Source organism: Pseudopodoces humilis, chromosome 1 (genome assembly GCF_049639895.1).
Source record: "Pseudopodoces humilis isolate 2021_Gansu_Grassland_sample_001 chromosome 1, ASM4963989v1, whole genome shotgun sequence".
NCBI classification, from domain to species: domain Eukaryota; kingdom Metazoa; phylum Chordata; class Aves; order Passeriformes; family Paridae; genus Pseudopodoces; species Pseudopodoces humilis.
The window spans coordinates 137,766,576-137,779,904 of record NC_142200.1 but is presented as its reverse complement, the minus strand read 5'-3'; the positions used below and the strand labels follow the sequence as shown (position 1 = coordinate 137,779,904).

Sequence of the window (13,329 nt, the reverse complement as noted above, 5' to 3'; positions counted from 1 at the left end):
CTCCCACCCTAATGCAGCTCTAAAATCAGTAACTCAAAAAAATCCCTAAATAATACCTCTAAATGAACCACCAGCCAGACAAGTTTGGTGTGCTCTCAGTAAATTAATTCTTGTTTAAAGTCAATGAAATACTCCAGTGAAGCATCCCCCAAAACAAGCAGTAAGACCAATTCTGCCATTCTGTTGCAGTATTTTTTAGGTTGCCTAGAGACACAGATTGCTTGAGGAGAAGAGGGAAATTAGTGCTCCCCTGAAACTCCAAGAACTTTGCCAAGGGCTTCTTTGTCACACACTACAGTTGCAGCACCAAGGCTGTCCAATTCCCACAGCATCTTCTTCTCACTTTTATGCAGTAAAAAAAAAGTGCACTTCAGCACAGGAGCCACCTTTTTACTGTGTTACATCTATTACTAGCTGTTCCTGACAGAGTAAATGTGAACAGATTGTAAATGTGAACAGCTATGAGTACTCCACTTTCCTCATTATATTCCCCAGCACAGGGGTTGGATAATAAAATAACAACTTCATCCTATGGTCAATTAAGAGGAATAAATCTGAGGATGAAGTACATGTGACAAAACCCCAGTGTGAGAAAGCACTGCAGCCTCTGCAGATCCATTTTTTAGTTTATCAAAAATCAGTGTATTGTAAAGTTTTGACAGCCTTTGCAAGAAGGTCTTGACCAAATCAAAGGCTTCTTTTACTTTGGGGAGCATTGATTTTAGCAAGGTCAGTTGCCTTTCTCTTGCTGTGCAATCACAGAATGAAAAATTGCAGAATTTACAGAAAATGGAGAGCACATCATCATCAGCACATCATCTTGTCAGAGCATGATTTGTCTGGAGACAAGTGACTGTCAGATTTCCTCAGCCTAGGAAGTTAATCTGAACACTATCTGTCATCTAGTAATTGTGCTAAACATTCCAGCACTCATATCAAGCCAAATATTCAGGATACTAAAATGAAGATTAAACATGTGATTCTAAGTAAAAATTATTCCAGAACAAGTGCTTAGATTTTCAAATATTTTAAATTACTGCTTTGAATTGTTTTGCAATTTTATCTCTGATATGAACTAAATCTTTCGATACACTGTAGGTTTGTCTAGTAAATATAGTTGTTTCCCCTCTATGTTGTATTTTACTTGGTCAGGATTATTACACACTGGAGTACCTTATTTCGCCTTTTTGATATCTGACAAGCTAATTAAAAAGTTACTTGAAGTTGCAAATAAAGAAGTAAAAGATTTAGAACTATAAAAAGTAATCTGTATGCTTCTATAAAAGCATCTCTCTGGGGGATTTAAAATGACTGCAACATACAGTCAGGAATAAATGGTACCACAGCAAATCAGAGCTGCAATTTCATCTCCCATTAAGAGATTAAATAATTTTCCTTTGACAGTGATTGCAGTTGAGCTTCAACATAGTTGAAGTCGAGCTTCAACCTGAAGGACGGGATGTCATCCAGAGGGACCTGGACAGGCTCCAGAAGTGAGGACATGGGAACTTCAGGAGGTTTAGTAAGACCAAGTACCAGGTGCTGCCCTGGGTTGGGGCAACCCCAGAAATCAGCACGGGCTGGGGGCTGGAGAGAGAGCAGCCCTGCGGAGAAGAGCTAGGGGTGAATGAGAGGCTGGGCATGCCCCAGGCATGTGAGATCACAGCCCAGAGAGCCAAAAGAGCGTCCTGGGCTGCATCCAGAGCAGCATGGGCAGCAGGGGAGGGAGGGATTCTGCCCTTCTGCTCTGCTCTGGTGAGACCCCACCTGCAGTGCTGCGTCAGCTCTGAGTTTCCAGCTCAGGAACGACATTCTTGGGGCAAGTCCAGGGGAGGCCACCAGGATGATTAGAGGGATGGAGCACCTCTCCTGTGAGGAAAGGCTGGGAGAACTTGATTTGCCCAGTCTGGAAAGGTGATGGCTTCAGGGTGACCTAATTTCAGCTTTTCAGTATCTGCAGGGAACCCACAAGAAAGATGGAGAGGGACTTCGTGCAAGAGCATGTAGTGACAGAAAAAGGAGGAACCGATTCAAACTGAAAGACAAGAGGTTTAGATTACATATTAGGAAGAAATTCTCTGCTGTGAGAGTGGCCAGGCACTGGCACAGGTTGCAGAGAGAAACTGAGGAAGCCCCATCCCTGGAAGTGTTCCAGGCAAGGCTGGAGGGAGCTCTGAGCAACCTGGTTTAGTGGAAAGTATCTCTGCCCATGGCAGGGATTGGATGATCTTTAAGGTCCCTTATAAGGACATATAATATGAAAATAAGAACTTGTTTTAAAATTGTGTGTTGACAGTCATCTGTACAAAGTACAGTAGACTTTTCCTCCCACATTTGGCCCAGCAGGACCATTAACTCATCTGTTAGAAGCCGCAGAAATGGTCAGGAACTCCTGAAATGGGAATTTCATTCCTTTTTTCCAGAGTAAGTTATTTTGTCTTTTGTAAGATCTTGAAGATCTTACTGTTCCTAAAATACCTGTATGCTTAGGGGAATTTTATATGTCAGTCTTCTCACTTGTGTTTATTTATTGAACCCTTGGGAGAAAGAAGTCTTCTTGTATATTTAACTAAGTACCCTGAAAAGATCTATATTTAAAGCAAGCCTACTCACCTGCCTGACAGCCCAGCTCTGTGGAATGATCTTGTTGCTTGTGGTTCATCCAGAGCCCTGGGGCAACCTGTTCCCTCAACACCCCCAAAGACACCACTTGTCCAGCAGTGAGCCCCAGGTCATCCACCCAATTTAGGGGCCTGACCTTGCTTCCTGGAGCTGGGATGAGTTTCACTGGCAGTCCCCGCCGGTTTTCCAGCAGGTGGCAATAACCCATAATGGGTGAGTGGGAGGAGTGGGGTCTGTGCAGCGCCAGGACAGGAGTCCCCCCAGCAGCCCTGCAAATCCCTGCGGTGTGGAGAGAGGGAGAAGCAGGGAAGAGAGAGCAAGGCAATGAATAATAGATTACTAAAATCTAGCCAGCGAGAAAGTGCATACACAGGAGAGGGACAGAGTGCATAATTCATCTGTAATTGCTTGGGGGGGATTTTAAATAAAGAAGAGAGCTGCGTTTTCTTTCCCTTTGTTTCTCTTCTGAGTTTTCCAGCAGTGTAAATGTGTTTTTATTCACCTGTCTTGGCCTTAGGGGCTCAAAGGTGACCCAGCTACCATCCTGCCATCTGTCAGGTGATGGGGCTGGTCACACATGAGATGCTGAGGCGTGAAGCATGACCTAAAAATGACAGTAGCCTGTAATACTGCAGGCCCAAAGTGGCAAGTGGATACACCTTTAAAAAGACTGGGACAAAAATACCCTGAAGGAATTTCTATCTTGTGATTCATGGTTAATCATCCTGCTCACTTTACAAACCATAAAATTTAGTGAGGTTGACTTTTGTCACAGCAAATGAAAACCTGTTTAACTTTCTTGTGCTCCTGCAGAATGAACAAGGGAGCACAGGTTGGCTAACTTGGAGTCTGTAAACGATGTTTCCTTGGGAATTGAGTATGTTTGTGTCTGAAAGTGATGATTCTATGTGACAATTTACACCCTGCATTTGTCAAGATTAAACACCACAAAATTCTTATTTGCATTACAGAAAGTTGCATAAAGATAGGCCCATGGTCTTAATTCAGAGCTCTGTTTGTGCCAGTATCTTGTCTCTGAAAGTCAAAAAAATTAAGCTCTTGTGGAGGAATAGCAAGTGAGACAACATGGCCTGGTTTCCTAATCACTGTGGGGAGGCATAAAAGGCTGGACTCTGCTGTAAAACCTGAGCATTTGTGACTGCCGCTGTTCCAGGGCTACCTGCCTAAAGTGCCTTTTGTTTTCTCATCTTGCTACACTCTTGGCCTCCGTGAAAGACCTTGGCAATAAGCACCATGTTCTAGTTTGTGTGAAAACCTTTCTCAGTTTCTGCTTTGTAGCATTTCAGTGTCACTGGATGTTCCCTTCTTTTTTCTTTTCTTTTTATGAAGAAATGCATTTAGAAACTTTTGATCTGAGTTGTCCTTACCATGACGTATTTTATTTCAGAGTTTCCTGGTACTAATACTGATGTTTTCAATGTCTTAAAAAAAAAAAATGCAAAATAAATGGGAGGAATGGATGAAAACCTCAGAAAACATGCAGAAAACTAGAGCTACTCACATAAGAGAAGGCAACACTTTGGTTTTTATGCCTCCCCTGTCGTCTTTTGAGAAACAAATGTGAAGGGCTGGGGAAGGTAATTGTTTTGGGTGGGTATCTGATTGCAGGAGCAATAGCTGAAGAACTATAACTGTTAGAAATTAGTAGCTGTTTATAATTTCTTCATTGCTGTATCAGCAGATGTGTTTTAACTTCTTCTGTCATGGCATCTTCTCAGCCTCCACAATAATAACCTCTCTCGTGCCTATTGCTGAATTATGGTGTGTCCAGCACCTAATGAAACACTCAATTTGTGGCATGTGTGGAGTACCTGGTACAGACTACCAGCTTTGTGTTCCTGTTGCTATTCTGTTAAGATGGAGCTGATGCAGTGAATGCCAGAGATCATTTAGTGCCAGATGGACTGGCACAGAAAACTGCACTTTGAGAGACTTGCTCAGAAGTAACTGTCCTGCCCTTTATTTTCTGACCTAGAGATAAGATGACTGTAGATAGTGTGGTTCTTTTGACATTCATTTGTGGTTATTAATGGACAAAACAGTTTCCATTAAACGGGAGTGGAAATGGGTGATATATTTCCCAGTGAATAGTAAATTAGCAACAAATTTGGCTTCAGTCATTCAAAAAATTCAGATTAGATCTGAATTCATTTGAAGATGCTGCCTAGGGAGAGCAAAGGAAAAGCGATGTCATTTTATTCCTATCACAGAACTGGGGGCGGGGGACACCTCTTTTGAACATTCACGCTTGGCATGAAAAATGCAGGTTCAGTATCTGCTTGAGGGGATTTAAGTCCCTTCTACCACCTCTTTCTCAGTCCTTCATCACTAACAGCCACACCATTTAGTATTCTGGGGTGCCTGCAATCCTGTTGCTGCTGTTCCACTTAGCATTAATAATTAAATCTTCACTGCAGAGGGACTGAGCTTCAGATATCTTCCATCCTCAAGGAGTGCTCCAGGCTGAGAAGCGTTCACACCCTTTGTTTAAATGACTGTTCATATATTTTCCATACACCAAAACTGTGGCAGTCAGAGGGACCAAAGGTGGCCCATTTAGAGTGACTCTTGTGGTTAGGAGGCTAATCTGGAAGAGATTATAAACATTATTTAAATCCAGTTTCTACCTCATTTGAACTAAACTACAGGGTCTTTGTTTTGCTATAAAAATTCTCACATTTAAATTTGTTTTGACCCTGGTCAGGACCTGGTTTTAATTTTGTTCCCCTCCCCCCACCCTCCTTGCTTTTTTTGTCTCGGGCAGGAAGCCTGAAAACTCTCCCTCCCTTTTCATGAATTGCAAACATAACGCTAACAAAACTCTGAGCCAGTGAGCACCTCTCACTTGGCTTTGGAGTTTATTCATCCCTAAGGTAGAGCTATTATTTCATAATTGGAAGCACCTTCGAGGGCCTCTTTTATCAGTGGTTTAATGGATACCTGCAGCTTTGCCGCTGCTTCCTTGTGAATCTGCCTTGGTGTTAACAGCTTTTCTCTTGCTCAGCTGTTTGCAGCTGCTCTGGGGCTCCTCCCTCCGAGAACATAGTTTCATCCTGACCGAAACCAGCATCCTACACAGCGTCACTCTGTCATTGGGGCAGACAGGTACTCACCATATTTCCATATTTCCATATTTCTTCCCAGGCTGCAGGAAGAGATCATGACCTCGGTTATGTAAAACAGCGGATGGGAGAACATATTATGTACTGGTAAAGTCATATGCACAAGGCCTCTAGACTTTCTAATTAGGGACTGAGCTAATTAGAAATGGCTAAAATGCCCATGTAGTAGGCATGTTTTTATTTCATGAGCTTCAAAAGAGATATAAGCCTCTAAAATGTTTAGCATTTATTAAATTGAAGCCTGACTTTTCAAATGAATTCTGTGATTACATGAATCAACAATTTTTATGAGAGTTTGGAGATTGCTTTAATGACTTTGATAAGGTTAAGATATTTTCATGAACATTTTAGGGAGTGCCAGCCCAGTGAATGGCTGAGGCTAGAGAAAAAGGCATTAGACCACAGGTACGGCAAAGAGGTGCTATGCAGTGTCACAGCCAACTCAGCCTTTGATTTCTCGCTTTCTTTTTTGCAGACTAATTGTAATGGTCAAACCATGATCTACATTAAACTTTCCAGGGGATCCTTTGCATCAGCTTGGGATGTAAAACTAAGCTGGCTGAGCCAAAACACGAAAATTTTCTAGTCTTTCTAATGAAACTTTTATTTTACTATTTAAAAACCACATGAAAATAACAAAGACCCAGCCAGTCCCCTTTTATCACTTTCTCCCATGGTTTTCTCTCTAGTGAAAAGCTGGAATGACTAATTTCTGGTTAGAAATGTGAGAAGCAGGTGAGACAGCATTGGCTGTGTCACCTATGGTGTTATTGCTAGGTCAGCCTTTGGGCAATTATATTCTTTATAAAGGTTTCTGTTCACTTTTAGATGGAAAGAGGAAGGAAAACCAGCAGAGAAACTTGCAAGAAAGCAAACAAGACAAAATGTGGGCTTGGATTCCTTAAGACAGCTCTGTTTGAAGGAGTGATGGAATTGGAAAGGGGTTTGGGCCTTGAACTCCAGTGACTCCTTGGGAATGGCTATGATATACTGAAATCACTAAGAACTCTGAGCCAGCACATAGTTTCCTTCATACCAGCCCACTCAGGGACTTGAAATAACTTTTTTTTTTGTCAGAAGCAAAACACAGAAATGAAAGATAGAAACACAGCTTGACATGGAAATGTCATGACCTTCTACCTGACTCTTTCTGCAGTAGCTACTGGCACAGAAGGGTTGTTTTTTTCTTTTATAAAGCAGAATGAAATTCAGAAGAGTTGGTGCAGGGGCTATGATGGAACAGAGGAACTGGAGAAGGAAAAATAAAAGGTGGCATCTGTACTAGTTAATTAAACACAGTCACAGGGGCTGGAACTTGATCATCCATACTGTGAAATTGTGAAAGCAGTCCTCCCAATGGCTTTGGTGAGAGACTAGCTTGCCCTCTACCACACATGTTCTGTGAAGGGACCATTCCCATCCAAGCTTTAGACTGTGATTTGCAAGAATGTTTACTCAGTTGAATATCACAGTTATCAGATTAAGTATTTTTCTGAGTCACTGGGATCAATAGAGTGAAACTTCTTCCACCAGGATTGCTGTCTAGTTCAGCTTTCTTCCAGAACAATCCATGGTGACCAGGCAATACCTTCAAGAGAAAATATCATGCTATATAACAAAAGAATTTGGAGAACATCTGAAATAAAACGTATGTGTCTATTTTTCATATTACTGATTTCAGGCAGCTGAAAATTAAAATCTAAGTCACTAATTTTTTTCTCATGAATTTGTCTGATTCTTTATGAACATGAAAACTTTTGGCATTCACCATTTCCAGTGGCAGTAATTTCCACTAAGTACATGAGCAGACTCTAGGGTGCAATTGATCTGATCACATACGGGTGCCTACTTTAAGATGAGATTAACTACTCCCCAGACTTCTTTGATTTGGATAAATAGAGCTCCAGTGAGTCTGAAGGGAGTTTTGATGTAGATACACACTAATAGATACCCACAAAAAAAACTTCCCCTGCTTTTAGCTATGCTTGTTAAGCTGAGGGGAAACCTATCAGTTTCTGATATTCCTCAGAAAAAACACCCAGCATTAACCAGACAACCTGACAGAACTTCACTTTGGCCATCCACTGGAAGTTCTGCTGGACCTTGAGACTGTGGTTGCATGAGACTAGCAATGTGCAGTATGAGTTGGATCTTCCAGTTTCAGAGCACCCACCAGAGACTGGGTTGTTTACCAAGTCAGGCCAGACCCATGCACTGAAGTAAATTCTGAACTTCTGTGATTTGGGGAACCAGAAACTCCCCTGTGAATCTTCTCTAAGCCTGAATTTGGTACAGTATAATAAAATTAACTTCAACATGAGCAAAACATTTAACACACTAGGTTTTATTTATTTTTGCATAAATATGCATTATTTCGATTCTGCTTATCAGTGGTTGATAAACAACCCTTCCATTTCATCAGAAAACATACAAGGTACTTGGAAATTAAAGTCACTTATGCGGGGCTATCCTTAATTTTCCAAGGTATAAATGGACGTTTACATTGTTCCTTTGATTGTGAGCATTTTTCATTATAGGTTTGTAAAAATAGATATTACTATTTAAAGGATTAATTGCCTGTTAGCTCAAACCATGGTGAGATCAAGACATGACTAGCTGTGTAGAAATGACTAAGATTTAGCTTAGGCAAAGGTCTTAGGTCAAGGTAGCACAAAGAAGTGTCCGCCTTCATCGACTGTAGGCTTTAACTATTCAGTCAGAAAATTATTCATTACTTTTCTCCACTTTTAATTCTGTGCTGTGACTCAGAGGTATATTTTAGTGCTCCACACAGAAGTGATACATTTTGGAATACGGTGCTCGAGAAAAGCGATAAACAGTTTAGCTACACAGGTAAGTAGGGAGCCAGGTCGTGGCAAGAGCAAAATCAAAAGATCAGTTTGACCAGAACAAATCTCACTTTGTTCTTAAGTAAGGCTGACAATCAGATACTTGCAAAAAAAAATGTCCTTTACTTGCAAACTGAGACTGCAAATATAAACAATAGGTATGCTTGAATTTTTGTTAGAACTTTCACTGGATGCTCTGAGAGAGATGCGAATATTGAAGATCACGATGGTGATGTGGCTAACAAACAGAGCAGAGTAAAAAAAGCATGTGTTGGCCACTGTCCACTCTGCCTAATACAATTTGCAAAAATAATCTGCTGGCAAAATGAAAAAAATTTTACAAATTCCTTGCTGATTTTTCACAGTAAAACAAATAATCTTCTCTGAACTCTGAATAAAAGTTCCTCCTTAAGGCAGAAAATTCCTTTGTAGTGTTATGGTGAAAGAAGTTCTTTACTGAACTCGTGAGAAATCTGGGCTCCTTTTTCTATATTCTTTACTTTAGTTGTTCCCTCGTCAATTGATTTTTCTCATAATGCACAGTTATATAAATAAAAATAGCTCATCTATTAGTTGAGTCAGGAGATGGGGAGTAAATTGACAAGTTCATGCAAAAAGCCCACAGCATCTGCACTTTGTGAGAAAGTGCTTTTGTAGTACAGAGAAAGAACAGAAAGAAGGAATTGATTGTATGTCTATGTGTAGGTGGTAAGAGTATTTTTAGATAGAGGTGAGAGGCTGGAAGCTGTCAAAAAACTGAGAGTAGGAGCAGAGTACACAGGAGATGCCCCAGGTAATGTGTTTTATATCAGGTAAGTTGAACCATTGTATAAAATAAGTAGTATTAAAAGTAAGACAAAAATATATTCTATTTATATTAAAAGTATTTGCTAAAATAAGTACATATGTCTAAATTCAGAATGGTTTCTCTAGAGCATATCACTGCTGAGGTTATAAGACCAAAAAGAGAAAAGGTCTCTAAAAAGGAGTCAAAACTGGAGGAAACAGCAAAATGAGCAAGGTAGATATTTGCAATATCTGCCTGTTAGATGTGACAAAGTTTTTGTATTTGCCTTCTTGATTATTTCCAAGAGAAAGAATCAACACTGTTCATAATGAGATTATGTTGGTAAGGAGGGGTGGTAAACAATGAATAAACAACCCAGATTTAATACCAATCACGTTTTCAGCAGCACATTTCTGCTGGTTACCTAACACCAGTTCTGGCACTATGAGTAACAGGATGGCAGCAGCCACTCTCAGATACGCATTTCTAATTAATTAAAACATGACACACATCTAGGATTACTGCGACTGAGGCATAAAATAATGGACAGCTGAACTTGCAGAGATTTGATATAGACTCAGATGAAAATAAATAGAAACTAAATAAAATGGCAATTTGCCCTTCAAAATTAATAGGCTCAGCTTTTTATACATGTAATGCTAGTAGTTGAGAACTTTGAATTTGAGGAGAAAATGCAACATTTTATGCCTAATTCAAGCACCACAAATGGATTTTTTTTTTCCAAGACTGAATTTTCAGAACTGTGAAGCTTGTTTTCTATGGATCCGTGTTTTATCATAGATTGTAACTATCACCTTTTTCCCCACAATTGCAGCATTTATAATGTCACTTTCTTATGTGGATTCTTCTCCACCTCTATATGGCTGCTTCCACACACTTTGTGGGAGCTTAACTACCTTTAAGGGAACTCCCTTTTGGCAAACACAGTTAACTTTGGACAAAGGTTTTGAGGGTTTGGCGTAATAGAACGGACAGACACTTCAAACACTGACATTTCATAAGGAATCAGTTTACAGAGAGAGAGATTGATGTTGTTGTGTGCCAGGTATGATACAGAACAGTCATGAATTGAGTCCTGTACTCTACCGTATCTCGCATGTACTACATAAAGCAATTACAGTTGGCAGTCCTTTCAATCTGGGATTCATGAGGTCAGTACATGTACTGGATGTTTCCAGCTAATATATACATGTAGTCCCATCTGAGGAATGAGTATGGCAGCATTCCTACATCTCCGGGAAAAAACAAGTTGCTGTGAGTAAAGGTTGTGAACTTTAGCTCTTTCTACTCCACTGAAATGGCAGAGAAATCCTTCATAGGCAGAATACGCAACAGATACTAAAATTGGAACTTGGGCTGGACAGTTTATTTGTAATGTGGAATCTTTCATGACTGCACTTGGGCAGGGACTCAAAATTACATATCTTCTGGCACCTTCAGCTCTATTATGCTTGTTGATCTTATGTGGGACCATTGGTTCAACCCTGACTCAGAGGGAAGAGTGCCTCAGACTGAATCACTAATGCTGTATCCTGCAGCACTCTAGTGAAGCCTTGGCATTAAAGAAGGATAATTACATTGTGGTTACTATGACTGATTTTTGAGATGCTTTTATATACACCTCAGGCATGTCAGCAGGTAAAATGCAGTCAGCTTGTTCAGAGGTACCCAAGTGTCCCAAGTAATTTTTATTACAAAACTGGGCATTCAGATAGAATCCTACTAGACAAAAACATCCAAGAATTACTATTTATCTTTCTCACGTATGTGTAATTTACAAAAGAGTGAGTATGAATAAAAAACTGCTGTCCTTTCACACAAAAAATTCTTTTGGCTTTTAATGATAAATAATGGACATCTATATACAAGATGTTGTTTCCCTTACAATAGAAATGATGGTGTCTACTCTGTTTTTTCCAGACTCTGTGAATAACTCCTGAATGAGTGGGTGTGACAGTATTATCAGCCTTACAACACCAACAGAATTTTAATAATTGTGTTTTGTGAACAGACAGCCCAAAGTCAAATGATTCTTGGTGTCAAGGGGACATTCTCAGCAGTATTCAGGCTTGAGAAGAAAAAGCTTTAAGGTATATGCAGTGTTTTCTACTCGTCTTGCATGTTTGTTGTATAACATATATGAGATTTCAAGGAAATATCAATATTGGAAGTTCCAGATGGATTGCAATTTCATATGAAAATGTGCCCACATATTCAATTAGACCTATTGATGCTGTTTTAATCTTTTCCTCAATTACAGTCTGTTTCTCTCTCTCTCTTGCTGGCACTTCTCAGGTCTTTTCCCATTGCTCGTCCTTCCCTCAGCAAACCAGTTCTTTCCACCTTTTGATGGTTTTACTGTCTCCTTCCTCCTTCCGTGTGTTAAAATAGTCAAAGAAGAAGTTAGACCAGCATTCCTCTTCATTAGATTAATAGAGTGCAGACGGTTTACACATCTCCATGCCACTGTTTCAGGCTGTTTGCAGATTTCATTCAGATACTACTGTATCTGTTACAGTCAGTTAATGCTTTCAAGGTTATCTTTGCAACCAAGAGAACTAGATACCACTTTTTCAAAGAGAAAGATAAGATTATTTACAATTTGAAAATGCGGTGAAGGCCACTTAAATATTTTCAAACAATGCTTGAAAACTTTTTTAATATAGTAAGAGACATCAAGCCAGTTAACTCAAAATAAATGTCAAGGATTACTTTGGGCAACTATTTAAAAAACGAAGCTTCTTCAGGTATCATCTATTAAAGAGTGAGACCGACCCCTGGATGCAGAGAGGAAGGTGCGTGGCTGTTGTTTTCACTGTTGGCTTCACCAGGGACAAAAAGGCCTGGGTATTTCACACGGCCACGTCAGCTAGGAGCTGTTGGCATGGCTCCAGCAGCCCCGGCTGAGATGGGCAGCAGCACGGACGGACGGCCCGGTGCGATCACCAATTTCTCACCGGGGGCCGGGCGGGCCTGGGCCCCGCCCCCGCCCCGCCCCCGCCCGGGCCCGCCCCGGCACGTGACCCGCGGTGACGCCGCCGTGCCCCGGAGCCGACACTGGCCGGGGCCGCGGCGGGAGAGGAGCGGGAGCCGCCGCAGCCGGAGCGGGGCCCGGGCGGCAGGTGGGTGTCTGCGCCGCGCCCCTCGGCCCGCCGGGGAGGGGAGCGCGGGGACGGGAACAGGGACGGGGACGGGGACGAGCGCGGCGCTGCCGCCGCCGGGACGGTCGTGCAGGGCTGGGTGGCCCCGCGGGGGCACGTTCGCGCCCGGGCCGGCGCACGGGGCCGCAGCCCCCCGGCGCCGCCCTCCCGCCCTCCCTCTCCTGGGGCGCCCCGCGGAGCGGTCCCCGCGCCCGCCGGGGGTCCGGGCGGCGCCGCCCCGCGCTGCCCCCTGCGGCGGCGGCTCCTCCGTTCCGCGGGAGGCGCCGGGTGCGCAGAATAGGCGGCGACGGGAGGCAGACCCGCACCTGGGCGCTGCCGCGGGCCGCGCTGCCGGGCGGGGGGGCCGGCCCGCCCGCGCTGCCGTGTGCGAGCGGCGCCCGCTCACCTGCGGGAGACAAAGGGAGGCAGCGGCGGCCCCGCCGCCCTTCCCGGGCGCCCCCGCCGGGCCGGGGGGATCTGCCGCCCTTGTGCGAACTTGAGCGCGGCAACTCGGGGTGGCTGGGCCGGGGCGGCTCTGTCGCGCTATTTATATCCAGCCCTCGCAGACAACAACTTAACAAAAGCCCGCGCCGAGGAGCGAGCGGGGCTGCGAGGGAGCTCGCCTGGGGGCGGGGGGGGAGCTGCAGCGGCGCTGAAAAGTTGTCCTGACACTTGTTTAAAATGCATCGCTTATTCAGTGCTCTGAGTCACGGGCAATTATTAAATGGTTGCTTACTATGCCTCTAGCGTTTAAAGACGTGTGAGCT

General features: G+C 42.9%; 1 protein-coding gene across 11 annotated transcripts in view; it reads left to right on the top strand.

Annotated features, from left to right (window-relative positions):
* Positions 1–5,729: 5,729 nt before the first annotated feature.
* ARHGAP12 (Rho GTPase activating protein 12) overlaps positions 5,730–13,329 on the top strand; it is an 82,802-nt gene continuing 75,202 nt past the window's right edge. For 10 of the 11 annotated variants that reach the window (XR_015772019.1, XM_014248625.2, XM_088052115.1 and 7 more), the window contains exon 1: positions 12,432–12,544. The gene's annotated coding sequence lies outside the window, so the exon portion shown is untranslated. Of the gene's footprint in view, positions 5,749–12,431; positions 12,545–13,329 lie in introns of those variants that run through there. The other variant, XM_088052085.1, reaches the window with a different exon arrangement.